We start from the raw sequence: 13,706 nt of genomic DNA on the forward strand, positions 1-13,706 counted from the left end.
GCCTATATCAGGATGATGATACCTCCAGCAGGCTCGCCACCTTCATATGGTCATTACACTCAGAACATATGTTGTTGGTAGGTGAATGTAGGAGAAAAAGAGCAACTAGTACCTGCACATTGATTAGGGGACAGACTGTGCAGTACTCTGTGTGCAGTAAGCAGCTGGCCCACACAAAAGGAGCACAATACCATAATGTATTGTGAATGCTCACATTTTGTGACGTTTGTGTAGTTCAGTATAGTACACTTTTGAAGAAGACCAATGAGGCAACGTTCGGGTGAGACACATCAAACTATAATAAATAAACATTTACCTTGGGACGGATTGACTTTCTGGTTTGTAAAACAAAACAGTCACAAATGGTCAGGACGAGATTGGAATTTAAAACAAAAGGCTGCTACCACAGACAGGAATGAGTTGCTGAAACCCTAAATAGCATGAGGGTGAACACACATAATGGTTTCAATGTACCCATTAAAGGCATTAATAAAAACATTAGAAGCTGCCATTAATAAAACCATTTCAAGCTGATCCAAGAGGAGTATAGTGGAAAAGATACTTATAGCAGATTATCATAGTTTTTTCACTAAGCACAATAAAACTATTTTTAATCTCTGCTACTAAATGCAGATTGAATAAATTGCCCCAAAAAGTATCAAGCAGGCTATTGTGGGTAGAGCTAACCAATCTGTGCCTCCATTATATGTATTTCAATTGAGTGACATGTGATGTGTTTGTCATGAACCAATACACAGGAGACGAGATTAAACTTCACTCTTGTGAGCAACGGTAGAGCGAGCTTTAATATAGAATCCAATTTAATGAACACTGGAACACACTAAAGACGACATGCTTAAAACTGCAGCTGTCAACCATATATTGGAATCAACCATATATTGGAAAATAGATACAATATGTCTAAAATTCAGAAACAAACGTTAGAGGTTGAGGATGATGATGAGTAGGGATTTATAAAGGGCAACAGATGTTTCGAAGAGTGTCCTAGCACTAGGACTCGCAGGCAAGAAGTTAGACTTTAACAAAAAGCTGTGTTTTCACATTTTTCCTAAATATTTGTTCAGACCCTACAAGACGAATGTCAAGAGGAAGTTTATTCCAAGCAAAAGGCCCCAGAAAGGCAAAAGAGCGGCCACCTTTCCTGGAGAGATTAATCCTAGGCGCCACTCCCAGGACAAGATTGGAGGAGTGGAGTTCCCTAGTGGGATGGTGAAAATCTATTCTTGTTGCAAGATACTGAGAGCCTAAACGATAGAAGGCTCTAAAGGTCAGTACAAGAATCTTGAACAGAATTGGTTTCTTAACTGGGAGCCAGTGAACGGAGTGGAGATGCAGGGAGACCATAGTTCTCATAGGAAGGTTAAGAAGAGGACCAGAAGTGAGGCATTTTCAAGCCAGCATACAAACCAATCAAAAGGAGAGTCAAGGCCAAAGATAAGGAGCTCTGTCTTATCTGCATTACACATCAGGGAATATTCTGCCTGCTGAATAGCAATGCACCCGGCATCTTCTTAATCACAGATCTGGCTCAATCCCTCATTGACTCTCGACATCACCACGACAATCCCAGAGGGCTACAAGATCGTTCGATAGGACCGCCTTCACAAGCCAGGAGAAGCACTCGCTATCATCTAAAAGGAATCCATCAAATGCTCAACATCCACAGAGAACACCACCCTATTCCTGGAACACCTACACTTCAAGCCGCAAATCTCTAAAAACGTCACCTTGAACGGAACCCTTACCCACCGACCAAGAGCCACCATAACCAACCTCCCAACCAACTTCATTGTGCTGCTCACCATCAACTCTTGAACCTACATTCTCCTTGGTGACCTCAACTTTCACCTGGAAGACCAAAATGACCGCTGCTTCACAGCACACTTGGAAAACTTAAGCAACCTAGGACTCGCCCAGCGTGTCCTAGAACCAACATCACAGGGCACACATTGGATTATATCTTCACCACAAGCAACAGCATCAAGTACAACTCCACCACAAAACTCACATGGACAGATCACTCCATCATCCACTTCGAAGTCAACACAGCTCAAGGCAACACTCTGTCCAGGTTCAGCAGTCCAAGTTGTAGCTGAGGTAAAATAATAGAAGCAGACTGGTTCAGCACCCTAAGCACTGATCAATTTAGTCCCACAGACAACCTCAACAAGACATCAACAACTTTAACAACTGGATCCAGAACTGTGCAGACTCGGGGGACGTGGCTTAGGCGTCGCCCAAGATGGCGGTGTAGCGGCGGAGCTCCTGCACCGACCTCCGCTTCACGCCGATTTTCATCAACTCTTCTGGCAGTTTTCGACCAGGAAACGCTTCCGCTTGACAGTCATGATGAGGTGAGCCCAGCGCCCTCAACAGTATTCAATTTTGCAGCATTTTGTACGCTTTCTCGGCCGCGACTCGGATCTCCGAGTCCCAGACGCCATTTTGTATGCTGAGGCAGCGCGACTCGCGTTTTGAAACGATGATCTTTTCCCACAGTTGGGCATCTCTCTACTTCATTGCAACGCTCCACCTTTACTTCAAAGATGAGGTGAGCCCAGCGCCCTGGACAGAATTCAATTTTAAAGCCCTTTAGGCGTTTTCTCGGCTGTGATCCGGATCTCCAGTTTGTGTGCTGAAACAGCGCGGTTCGCGCTCTGAAACACTGAACTTTTCTCACAGTTGAGCTTCATGATGATCCAGCGAAACGCTCAACATTTGCTTCAAAGATGAGGTGAGCCCAACGCACTCATTAGAATTCAGTTTTTATTGTCTTTCTGGCATTTTTTTTGTCGCGACTCGGATTTCCTTATTCCAGTCGCCATTTTGTTCTCAAGGAAACATGCGCTGCTTCAATTTAAGCGCTATGATGTTGCATTTCTTTTCTGCCTCTCCCATGCTTTGTGATTTTTTTCTCCGATAATTTTATTTTTCTCTCGCTATTTTTTTTGGGCTCCGAGTTGCCCATGACCTCGCTGCTCTTTGTTAAATGACTTTTTTGTCACGCTCTGGATCCCTGTCGTTTTGTCCATTTTTCCTCTTTTTTGGCTCCATTGCTTCTCATGTTTAATTGACTCTTTGCACCGTATCTGACCCCTGGCGGCCAACGCTCTGCTTAATTTCAGTTCTCTCTTGCTCCTACATGGGGAAACTTCGTAATATGAAATGTTCTACTGCTACCAAGGTGCCTATTTGCTCGAACTCTGACTCTCCTTCACAGGATATAGAAAAAGGTGCGATGTCCAAACCTGAGATTAATCTGGGGGCAATTTCTAAAACTCACAATGGTAGTAAATTACCGACAACTTCAGCATCTTCTAAACGTCTAAAGAAGGACCCTCCCTCTCCAGAAAATACCTCTTCCTCTTTTTCTATGGATCTTATTTTGGAGGAACTGTGAGCTCTCAGACCATTTATGGAAACGACAACTAAAACCTTGCAAATTATGCATGATAAATGGTCGTCCTTGGATTCTCGTGTCCTAATTCTTGAGCAGTCAACAGTATCTGTCTAAAGTTCCTGTTCTTGGATCTCGTCCATGGAAGCTGAAATCCTTCATCTTAAAAGGCAAACAGAGAATTTGGAAAACAGAAATCTTAGAAACAACTTACGCCTTTATGGACTTCCTGAACTTTCAAAAGGTTCTAATCCTACTGCTTTTTTCCAGTCCTTTCTTCCAAAAATTCCAGATGCACCTGCCTTATCCTCCGTCAACATACAGAGAGCTCATCGGCTGGGTCCCAAAGTCTCCTCTAAACCTCGTGGCGTCATCATGTTGTTTCTACAATACACGGATCTCCTACAGGTTCTTTCAGTCGCCAAAGTCAAAAAACAAATTATTTGGGAGGGCCATTGTCTTTATTTGTCACAAGGTGTTGCTAAGGTCACTGCTGATCGTTGGAAGAAATTTCTTGATATGCGCCCACAATTGAGAGCTCTCAATGCTAGATTTGGTCTCCTTAACCCATGTCTTTTCAAGGTCACTTATAAGGAGAAAACTACTGCATTTGAGGATCCTGCCGTTCTATAGGAATTTCTTCTTGGTCAAGGAGCGGATGTTATGGACACTTCCAGAGCCACCTGAATGGACCTGATAACACTCTAGTCTTGTGTACCCTGCTTTAATCTTGTTGTCTCTCTTTTTGATTGTTGTCTTACCCTTTCTTATTATCCTATGTTTCGACATGCCTTAATTTATTGTTCTTTCTTCATTGTTTTTTCTTATATTATATTTTTCTACCCCCTTTTTACAGATTTCCCCTCAATCATCCTGTCCTGATGTTGTCCCATTGGTCCTTTATATTGTCTTTTCTACTCTGTAAGCGGAGGCTTGGTTGCTACTCTCGCTGTTGTCACCGTCGTCTTTTGACGCCGTCACCCCTGTTCCACGTTTGTACCCGTAAGTATGTTTTTCAGTCGTCTGTTTTGGGCTTGTACTGTCTTTATGTTCTTTATCCCTTCTATTATTTTTCTTATCCATCATTGATATTTCCTTCTTTTCTTTTTTTCTCCCTTTTCTTCTCCTATATTACTCTTAACTCCTTTCTCCTCTTCTCTTGTTTATTCTTTCATATCTTTCTCTCTGGACTCAGTAAGCATGTTTTTGCTTTATATTTCCTCTCAGTTTTTTAGTTCTGTGTTACTACCTGGAATGTTAAAGGATTAAATAATCCAATTAAGAGGCAACGGACTAGACTTAAGACTGATGTTGCCCTTATTCAGGAATCTCACCTCTCAGAGGCTGAAGCTTTAAAAGTTAAACGTTGTTGGGTGGGACATGTTTTCTTTTCTCCCACTGATGATAAGAAAAATGGAGTTTTGATTTTGTTTCACAAAAAGTTAAATGTTTCTGTAATTTCTCAAGATTGTGATGCTCATGGTCGTTGGATAATTGTCAATTTGCTTATTGATAAAATACCCATTGTGATTTTCAATGTTTACGCCCCTATTGGTGTTGATAAGCTTTTCTGGCCTTCTATCTCTGATAAATGAACTACCCTATCAGATGAATATATTATTTTTGGTGGTGATTGGAATCAAATTCTTGACCCTATCCTTGATCGTCACTCCAAAGTTACATTTTCACCCTCTAGGATGCACTCCCAATTCACCAAAATTATTCAAAACAATGCATTAGTAGATATTTGGAGATTATTTAACCCCGATCTTAGAGAGTATAGTTTTTATTCCCCCTCACATAACTCCCAATCATGCATTGATTATATTTTTCTTAGAAAATCCTTGACTCAACATGATATTCACTCTGATATAGGTTCCATTTTGATCTCAGACCATGCTCCCGTACTCGTTGATATTGACCTCATTCCCTTCTCTCCCCACTCTGGCAGGTGGAGGTTCAATAATTCTTTACTCCTCGACCCCACTTTCTGTACAGAATTTACTACGTTTACATCTGATTTCTTTTTACTTAATCACACTCCCGATTCCTCTTATGTCATGGTATGGAACTCCTTTAAGGCAGCTTCTAGAGATTTTATCATTAATATTGTCTCGCAAAAGGAAAAACTTAATGAGGCTAAATCTGCTCATTTACTCACAAAAATCAAGCAATTAGAACTTGCCTATCATTCCTCAAATACCGATTCCTCCCTTAAGGATCTCATTGATGCAAACATTTCATTTCATAAATTTACTACTGACGCTGCCTCGAATTTGCTATTGAAATGTAACTCACGATACTATGGTGGTCACAATAAAATGGGGAAACTGCTTGCTAATTATTTAAAAATTCGAAAAGAACGAACAAGAATTGAATTGATTAAAACTTCGACTGGTGATTCCTTATTTCCTTATTTAAAGATAAAGATATTCTTAATCAATTTGTGACTTTCTACAAAAATCTCTACACTCCAGAACTCGTTCCTACATCAGCTGATCTCCTTTCCTACTTCCAATCTATCCCCTCTCCTCCTTCAACTCATGTAGATTTTGGATCTTTAAATGTTGAAATCTCACTTTCTGAAATCTCCCTCGCCGTCTCAAAATTGCGTCATGGTAAAGCCCCTGGCCCAGATGGGTTTACTATTGAATTTTACAGTCATTTCGCTTCTCTCCTTTTACCAAAACTTTTACTTTTATTTCAATCATTTCTTGATTCTGGACTATCGAGCGGCTCCTTTCAATAAGCCTTAATTTGTTTAATCCCCAAGGATGACAAAGATCACTCTCTCTGTAAGAACTATCGACCCATCTCTTTAGTTAATGCTTGCTAATTATTTAAAAATTCGAAAAGAACGAACAAGAATTGAATTGATTAAAACTTCGACTGGTGATTCCTTTTTTAAAGATAAAGATATTCTTAATCAATTTGTGACTTTCTACAAAAATCTCTACACTCCAGAACAAGCCTTAATTTGTTTAATCCCCAAGGATGACAAAGATCACTCTCTCTGTAAGAACTATCGACCCATCTCTTTAGTTAATACCGATTACAAAATCTTGGCTAAGATTCTGGCCCTTCGAATGGATCCTTTATTGCCCGATTTATTTGGTCCTGAACAATCTGGTTTTGTTAAAGGCAGTTTATCCTCTGATAATTCTCGAGTCTTCTTCGACATTCTCAGTAAAGGTTCTTCTCTAGATCTTCCCCTAGCTGCTATTTCTCTGGACGCTGAGAAAGCTTTTGACAGAATTAGTTGGGACTTTATGTTTCAGGCTCTCTCTTGGGCAGGTTTCCCGCCCAAATTTCTTTCTCTTATTTCTTTACTTTATTCTGGTCCTCAAGCGTCGATTTTTGTTAATGGTGCGGTTTCCGATTATTTCAATCTCCAAAGAGGTGTTCGACAAGGTTGCCCTCTTTCCCCTTTATTATTTGTTTTAGCTCTGGAACCTTTTCTTAACAAAATTCATCAGGATGATTCTATTTCTGGTTTCCACTTTGCTTCTCAACAAGTTAAACTTTCGGTTTATGCCCACGACATTTTTTTTTTATTGCTCAGACCCAATCTCTTCTCTTCCTTCTTTTCTTCAACAAGTCTCCTCTTTCTCCGCTGTATCTGGTTATCGTCTTAATGTAGATTAGTGTGAAATTTTCCCTTTAAATTCTTTATGCCAAAAACATCTTTTCGATCTTTCTGGTTTCTCGTGGCAACCAACTAAAATTAAATACTTAGGAGTTTGGTTTGCTCCTCTCTTATCTGACACTCTGAAAATAAATTTTGATTATATTTCCAAGAAATTGGATGCTGCCATCACTCGTTGGAATCCACTTTTTCTGTCCTCCTGGGGACGTTTAAATTCTATCAAAATGATGCTCTCACCTCTTCTATTATACACTATTTCTATGATCCCAATTCATATCCCCGATTATTATTTTAAAAAGATTGACTCTATTTTGCTAAAGTTTCTGTGGAACGGTAAACGGTCTCGCATCGCTCTTGCCTCTTTAAGGAAGGATAAATCTCAATCTGGAGTTTGTTTCTCTGATTTCAGAGCATATCATCGTGCTTTCTCTCTTAAACAAACGGCTTGTTGGCTTTCCACTGATCTTCCTTTCTATCCTCCTCTTTGGTTAAAGATAGAGTCTACTTTTATCTCTCCATTTAACTTCTGTGAAATCTTATCTTTCACATCCCCCCTGACCCGCTTTCGCAATCCTATCATTTCTCACTCTTGCAAACTCCTTCTTCCTTATTTATCTTCTTCCTATCCCTCTATCTCTTCGACACATGAACAACCCATTTGGCATAATAAACAGCTCAAGATCCATAATCCTACTTTCTTTTGGAAAACTTGGCACTCCCATGGTTTACGTTGGATCTCTCAGCTTCTCCCTCATAATCTTCCCCTTTCTTTTTCAGATCTTCAATCTCAATTCTCCTTGCCCTCTAGCTCACGCTCACAATACAACATGTTACTTCCCATTTTTCTGTCTTATCTTAAATCCTTACCGACCTCCAATCCCATTCCCGTCGCTTGTCGTCCCATATCTTTGGCAATAGATTCCTCTCCCTCCGCATCATTTCTTTATAATTCTGCCCAACTATCTGTTGACAGATCCAAATCTAAAACTGAATTAGCCTGGGAGCGTGACCTTTCATTAGAATGGTCAACTGTCTTATGGGACAAAATTTGGTCTAAAATTCATAAAACCTCTAGAGCTGCCAATACAACCCAAACTTTATTTTATTTATAACCATACTCTCTTTACTCCTTTTCTTTTATCGGCTTTCTCCTCAGACACCCCTTCTACTTGCTGGTCATGTACCTGTCCCTCTGCAGATTTGAAACATATGCTATTTGAATGCCCTCCTGTTCTCCAATTTTGGAAATTAGTTTGGCTTCAACGCCCAAAAAATTTTCAATTTCAGATTCCTTTTTCCTTCATCCACATCTTTTTAGGTTCATTATCCCCTGCACTCCCCCAGTCTCACCAACATTACCTTCTCATTGATCTTTTGATAGCTATTGCTTTCCATCACATTACCTCTAACTGGAAACAAGCCACTAATGTTTCTTTCCGTTCATGGTGGAACGCGATATGTTTCCATCACCGGCTAGACACTAATTATGTCTCCCCCGTTTCCCTAGCAATTAAAAGAGACCTCCTTTGGCTCCCTTTAGTAACTTATCTCTCCTCATCTGCCCCATCAGTCAACACCCATGATGTTAATTCTGTTGAGGTACGCAAACCACCTTAATTTTTCCCATTGCCTTTTTCTCACCATTAATTGCTAATGTTTCCTTTATTGTTATTTTTCCTACATATTATTTTAATATATTCTGTTTTTTTGTAATTTATTATGCTTGCTTTGTTGTTCCATATGCATGATTTTAGATACTTTCATTATTTTATTTCCTTATATTTAACGTATACAACTCCTTCATCTTTACCATTATTGTATAGTTTGATGAGTTATCATATTGTCTGTTTTTTCATTCTAGTTTCTGTTCATGATTTTCTTTAATATTCCATAAACTCAAACGAAAAAAAAAGAACTGTGCAGGCTCCCTCGCACCCATCAAAACCAACAAGCAGAGTAGATCAAACAAGCAGCCCAGGTTGAACAAAGAAATCCTCAGAGACATCAAACAACACTGTAAACAGCAAGAAAGGAAATGGAGAGCAAGCCGCGACAGCACAGACAGAACTACCTACAAGGCTGCACTCAGACGCTATCACCAGCAAATAACAGAGAACAAAGAAAAAAGTACAAGTGGACGGCATTGAAGGACGCTCTAACTAATGAAAGGAGATTATCTACATCATTAACCTCATCGCTGCTGTGCATTTTCCCGTTGTATGCTGAAAAATTGAAAATGCCTGAGTTCATGACAAGCTCAGCTCGTCATGAGCACAGCTCCACTGTGCCTCATGACGAGCTGAGCTCGTCATGAGCATCAAAGGGGTTAAGGATTTCACCTCGCCCTTGGCCACTGTCAATAACATTGCTGCCTCCCAACAACTCTGTGACAACCTATCCAAAGTCTTCAACAGCAGAATCACAAATATCACTGGCAACTTTGCATACCAACTCAAACCCAAGAGAACTCATTGCTAACCTACCCACTACCAACCAAGACAGCCATCTGACCGAATGGACAACCCTCAGCAGAAACAACCCAGAGGCAATCATGAGCCCCAACGGACCAATGCCCCCACTACATATACAACCTGGCAACATCACCAATAACCACCACTCTGACCCACATCATCAACACCTCCATCACATCCACCACTTTTCCAGAATAATGGAAAATTGCAGAAATCCAAGCCATCCTCAAGAAACCCACAACTGACTATAATCAACTGAGCATCTTCCGACCCTATCTCTCTGCTCCCCTGTCCAGCCAAAGTGATTGAGATGGCCAACAAACAGCAACTCACAACCCACCTTAGTAGCAGTAGTAGTAGAAAAACTTTACTCGGTCTTTTACAACCATAAAAGTATACAAGATAAACAACATACAGTTCGTTAAAATCAGAAAATAAAAAAGAATAAAAAACATCCAACCCTGTAATTCATAGCGGTCACAAATTCAATCTAATAGGTTCAGTAAAGCATGTGCAAATTGTATACTGTGCATAAGGTAATATTTCGATACTCTATACCAATTTATTTAGGCCAGTGGTCCTCAAAACTTTTTTAAATTATTTAAAAAAACTTCTAAAAAACACAGTTCATTATTTAACCTCATTAAAATTCATATATTACACTCCGCATTCCTTTTAACATTTCATGCCACTGGCCACATAGAACTATGAAATATGCAGGCTCAGTTCTAATCGCATTTGAGAAACTCTTTCACTTTTTGTATGTACTTCCCCATGGCACAAGCTATGTCTAAATTAATCGCTTCTGTTAAGTTTAATGCTTGCGTCCTATTTTTAATGTTGTACGTTTAATTAAAAAAAATCGGACATAAAAACACTCTTTGTAACTCTAAAACCTTTTGGCAATCCAGTAATATATGTAGGATATCACATGTTGTTCCTAAAGTGCAGGAGAATTTTCCCTTACTGTTTATCATCAATCTTTTTAACCCGTTATTCTCATAACATAGGTTTACCCTGAATCTTAACCTGAACAATTCTCTCCTTAACCGACAGCTAGGTAGCCTGTCAATACAAGGAAAATGTTGTTCATTTTGCACGCTGAGGCCAGGTAGAGAACTGAGCTTTTCCTCAAGAGGTAATCTTGGTCTTGTGCTCGAGAAATGTCTTTTCCCAGGACCCTAAGCTCCCTCTTTTTGTTCTTAATTTGGAGGGACTAGGGGCACAGCGTGAGCTTTATCATGCGACACGCAGTAGTGAAAGTGGCTCTGATCCCTTTTGCCCATGTTAGCTCACTCTTTACAATGTAGTTTCTCACCATTGTGAGATTCTATAATCATCCCCAGCTCTCAGTCGCTGCCAGAAATATAATAGGGCCATACAAGCTGTTATACCCCATGAGATGATTCCCAATTCTAGTCTCACTGCTTGAACCATTGACAATTTAGGCAATGAGAATAGATTTTTCAGAGTGTTTCACTCCTCCAATGAAGCACTTCTGCATCATATAAAAATTGGGGTAGTACCATTGCTGAGTATGCTTTTAGGACCGGTCTATCGGACATTTCGCCATAAGCACAGTTAAAACTTTTTATTCCTTCACCAAAGCAGATGCCCTCAGCGTTAGTGCGTCGAGGTGAGTATGCCATTGCAGGCTTCTCTCGAACCACACTGCAACCCACCTTGAACTTCACCATCTTCTAGGCAACCCTTAATCAGGATTCACAAAGAGCCACACCACTTTAATGGTACTGATCACGGCCACCGACGACATTCAAATCCGCCTGGACCAAGGAGAAACAGCAGCCACAAACGTGCGCGACCTCTCTGAGACCTTTGACACGGTCTCCCACAACATCCTCATCAGAAGCCTCCACGAGATCGGCATACAAGGATCTGCTCACAAATGGTTCTGATCCTTCCTCACTAGAAGAACCAAAAGGGTCAGGCTGTCAACCTTCACATTAGAGACCAAGAGATTGATACGCAAAGTGTCACAGGGATCGTCCATCAGCTCCACCATTTTCACAATATACATGACACCGCTCGCCAACATCATCCGATCACAAGACATCACTGTCATCTCCTATGCCACCTAACTCATCCTCTCCCTGATTCACAAGACAACCACCACCAGGACCAATGTCACCAACTGCATTACCATGGCAGCAGAATGGATGTGAACAAACTGCCTGCATCTCAACTCTGACAAGACAGAAGTACTGGTCTTTGGCATTGATACCTTCCCATGGGACTCCACCTGGTGGCCGTCGTAAGTACGACCAACACCCACACCCACAGAGCACGAGGGAAATCTAGGGATCATCCTAGACGACAAGCTCAGCTTGATGGTACAAGTCAACAAAGTGTGCACCTCCTGCTTCCACATTCTACACATGCGACAAAAGAACTTCAAATAGTTGCACCAGAAGAATTTGTCTCCAGAAGGCTGGACTACGGCAACACTCTCTACACTAGAATCTCCAAACAACTCCTACACAGACTCCAGACCATCCAGAACACCACTGCAAGACTCATGCTCGACCTCACATGCTGCACCTACATCATATCACACCTCATGAAGCTTTACTGGCTCCCAATTGACAAGCGCAGCCAATTCAAACTTCTCACACACAAATAGAAAGTCTTACACAGCACAGGACCAGAATACCTGAACATCCACAGGCACTTACATCGACACTTACTCTCTGGCTCACTCTCACTCACACACATTCCCCACATCCGCAAAAGCAAAACTGCAGGTCGCTCATTCTCCTAAATTGCACCTAAGACATGAAACGACCTCCCTCAAAACATCAGAGCCTCCTCCTCATTTCGTGAGTTCTGCAGCAAGAAGACGAAGACATGTTTCTTCGTATAAGTATCGTAGGCACTTCACACCTACTTAAGCACCTGGATACCCTCTTGGGTGATTAGTGCATTGGATGTGTTCTGTCAACTCTAGAAGAACAGTCTCTGTTCTCAAATTAAGCCAAAACCCAGACTGACTTTAGTGAAGGAGAGCGATGGACTCCAGGGAATAAGAGAGCTGCTGATTTACAAATTTCTCTATAATTTTTGGCAACCAGGTAGAGAAATAAGTCTATAATTAGCCAGCGTATTAGGATCAGCCAAGGATTTTTCCAAAAGAGGGAATATTGTTGCCTGCTTCCAAGCTATATGTACGACTGCAGTGACAAGTGAATCATTAAGAAATGTGGTCACCATTAGGTTGATCACATCGGCCCAAGATCAGCAGTTAAGTGGGGCAGAGATCAGAAGGGGTGCCAAATTTAAGGTTGCAGATAGCAGCTATAGAAACATCCAGGGGGTTGGAACTGATGGTAGACAAAAAATATTCTGTATCCTCTGTCACTACAGCAAGAGGAGATGTGATCACGTTATTCAAAGAGTCTGTGACAAAATTAGATTGTATTTTAAAAATCCTATCCTGAAAAAAGATGCTAATTTCTCACGCCATTCTAAAAAGGGGGTAAACTTCTATTACAGGGAGTAGGTGCAAGAATGTTTTTATGATCTTAAAACACTCCAGTGATTTATTTCCTGCGGCCTTAATTCTCTCACCAAAGTAAGCTTTGTTGGAAGACTTAACTGAAGTATATTTCCTTATAATTATCCAGTAAGTGGCTTTACCTTCCTCACTATAATGCTTGCACCAATGTCTGTCAGCCCTTTTACATTGGTTTTTTCTGCTACTACTGTTTCTGAAAACCGTGGCGCTGAGGATTCATATGGGGACTTTGAAGAACTCGGAATGCCGAAGGTTAAACTGGTTACAAACCTTAAAAAACAGGAGGGGGTAAACAAACAAGTTTGACCACAGATATTTCCAGCAATGGATGGAGAGGAGACTGTGGGGATGGAATGCAGAGGAAAGGAATTATTTTGTCCTGTAACCTCTAGTATCTTTTGCCCAGAACCTGGTACCAGTCCTCAGCAGAAGGTACAAGGTAAATGGCATTTAAACAATTACTTGCAACAAGGGGAATATGGAATTGCTGTGTGCCAGCATAACATCGCATGAAATTATGATATTTCTCTTGTGAAAACGGGGATTAGGAAAGCAGACAATTTAAAGGCATGCGTTGTGTAGGTTTTCTGGCTTTAGCCATTTAACTTTGAGAAATCCATCATCGTAATACTTTGATGC

The 13,706-nt window shown here is 40.8% G+C and overlaps 1 protein-coding gene across 2 annotated transcripts in view; it reads right to left on the minus strand.

The window, feature by feature from the left end:
• Positions 1 to 13,706, minus strand: part of OFD1 (OFD1 centriole and centriolar satellite protein) — a 718,676-nt gene that overhangs the window by 612,899 nt on the left and 92,071 nt on the right. The window lies entirely within an intron of this gene.

Source organism: Lissotriton vulgaris, chromosome 8 (assembly GCF_964263255.1).
Source record: "Lissotriton vulgaris chromosome 8, aLisVul1.2, whole genome shotgun sequence".
Lineage (NCBI taxonomy): Eukaryota > Metazoa > Chordata > Amphibia > Caudata > Salamandridae > Lissotriton > Lissotriton vulgaris.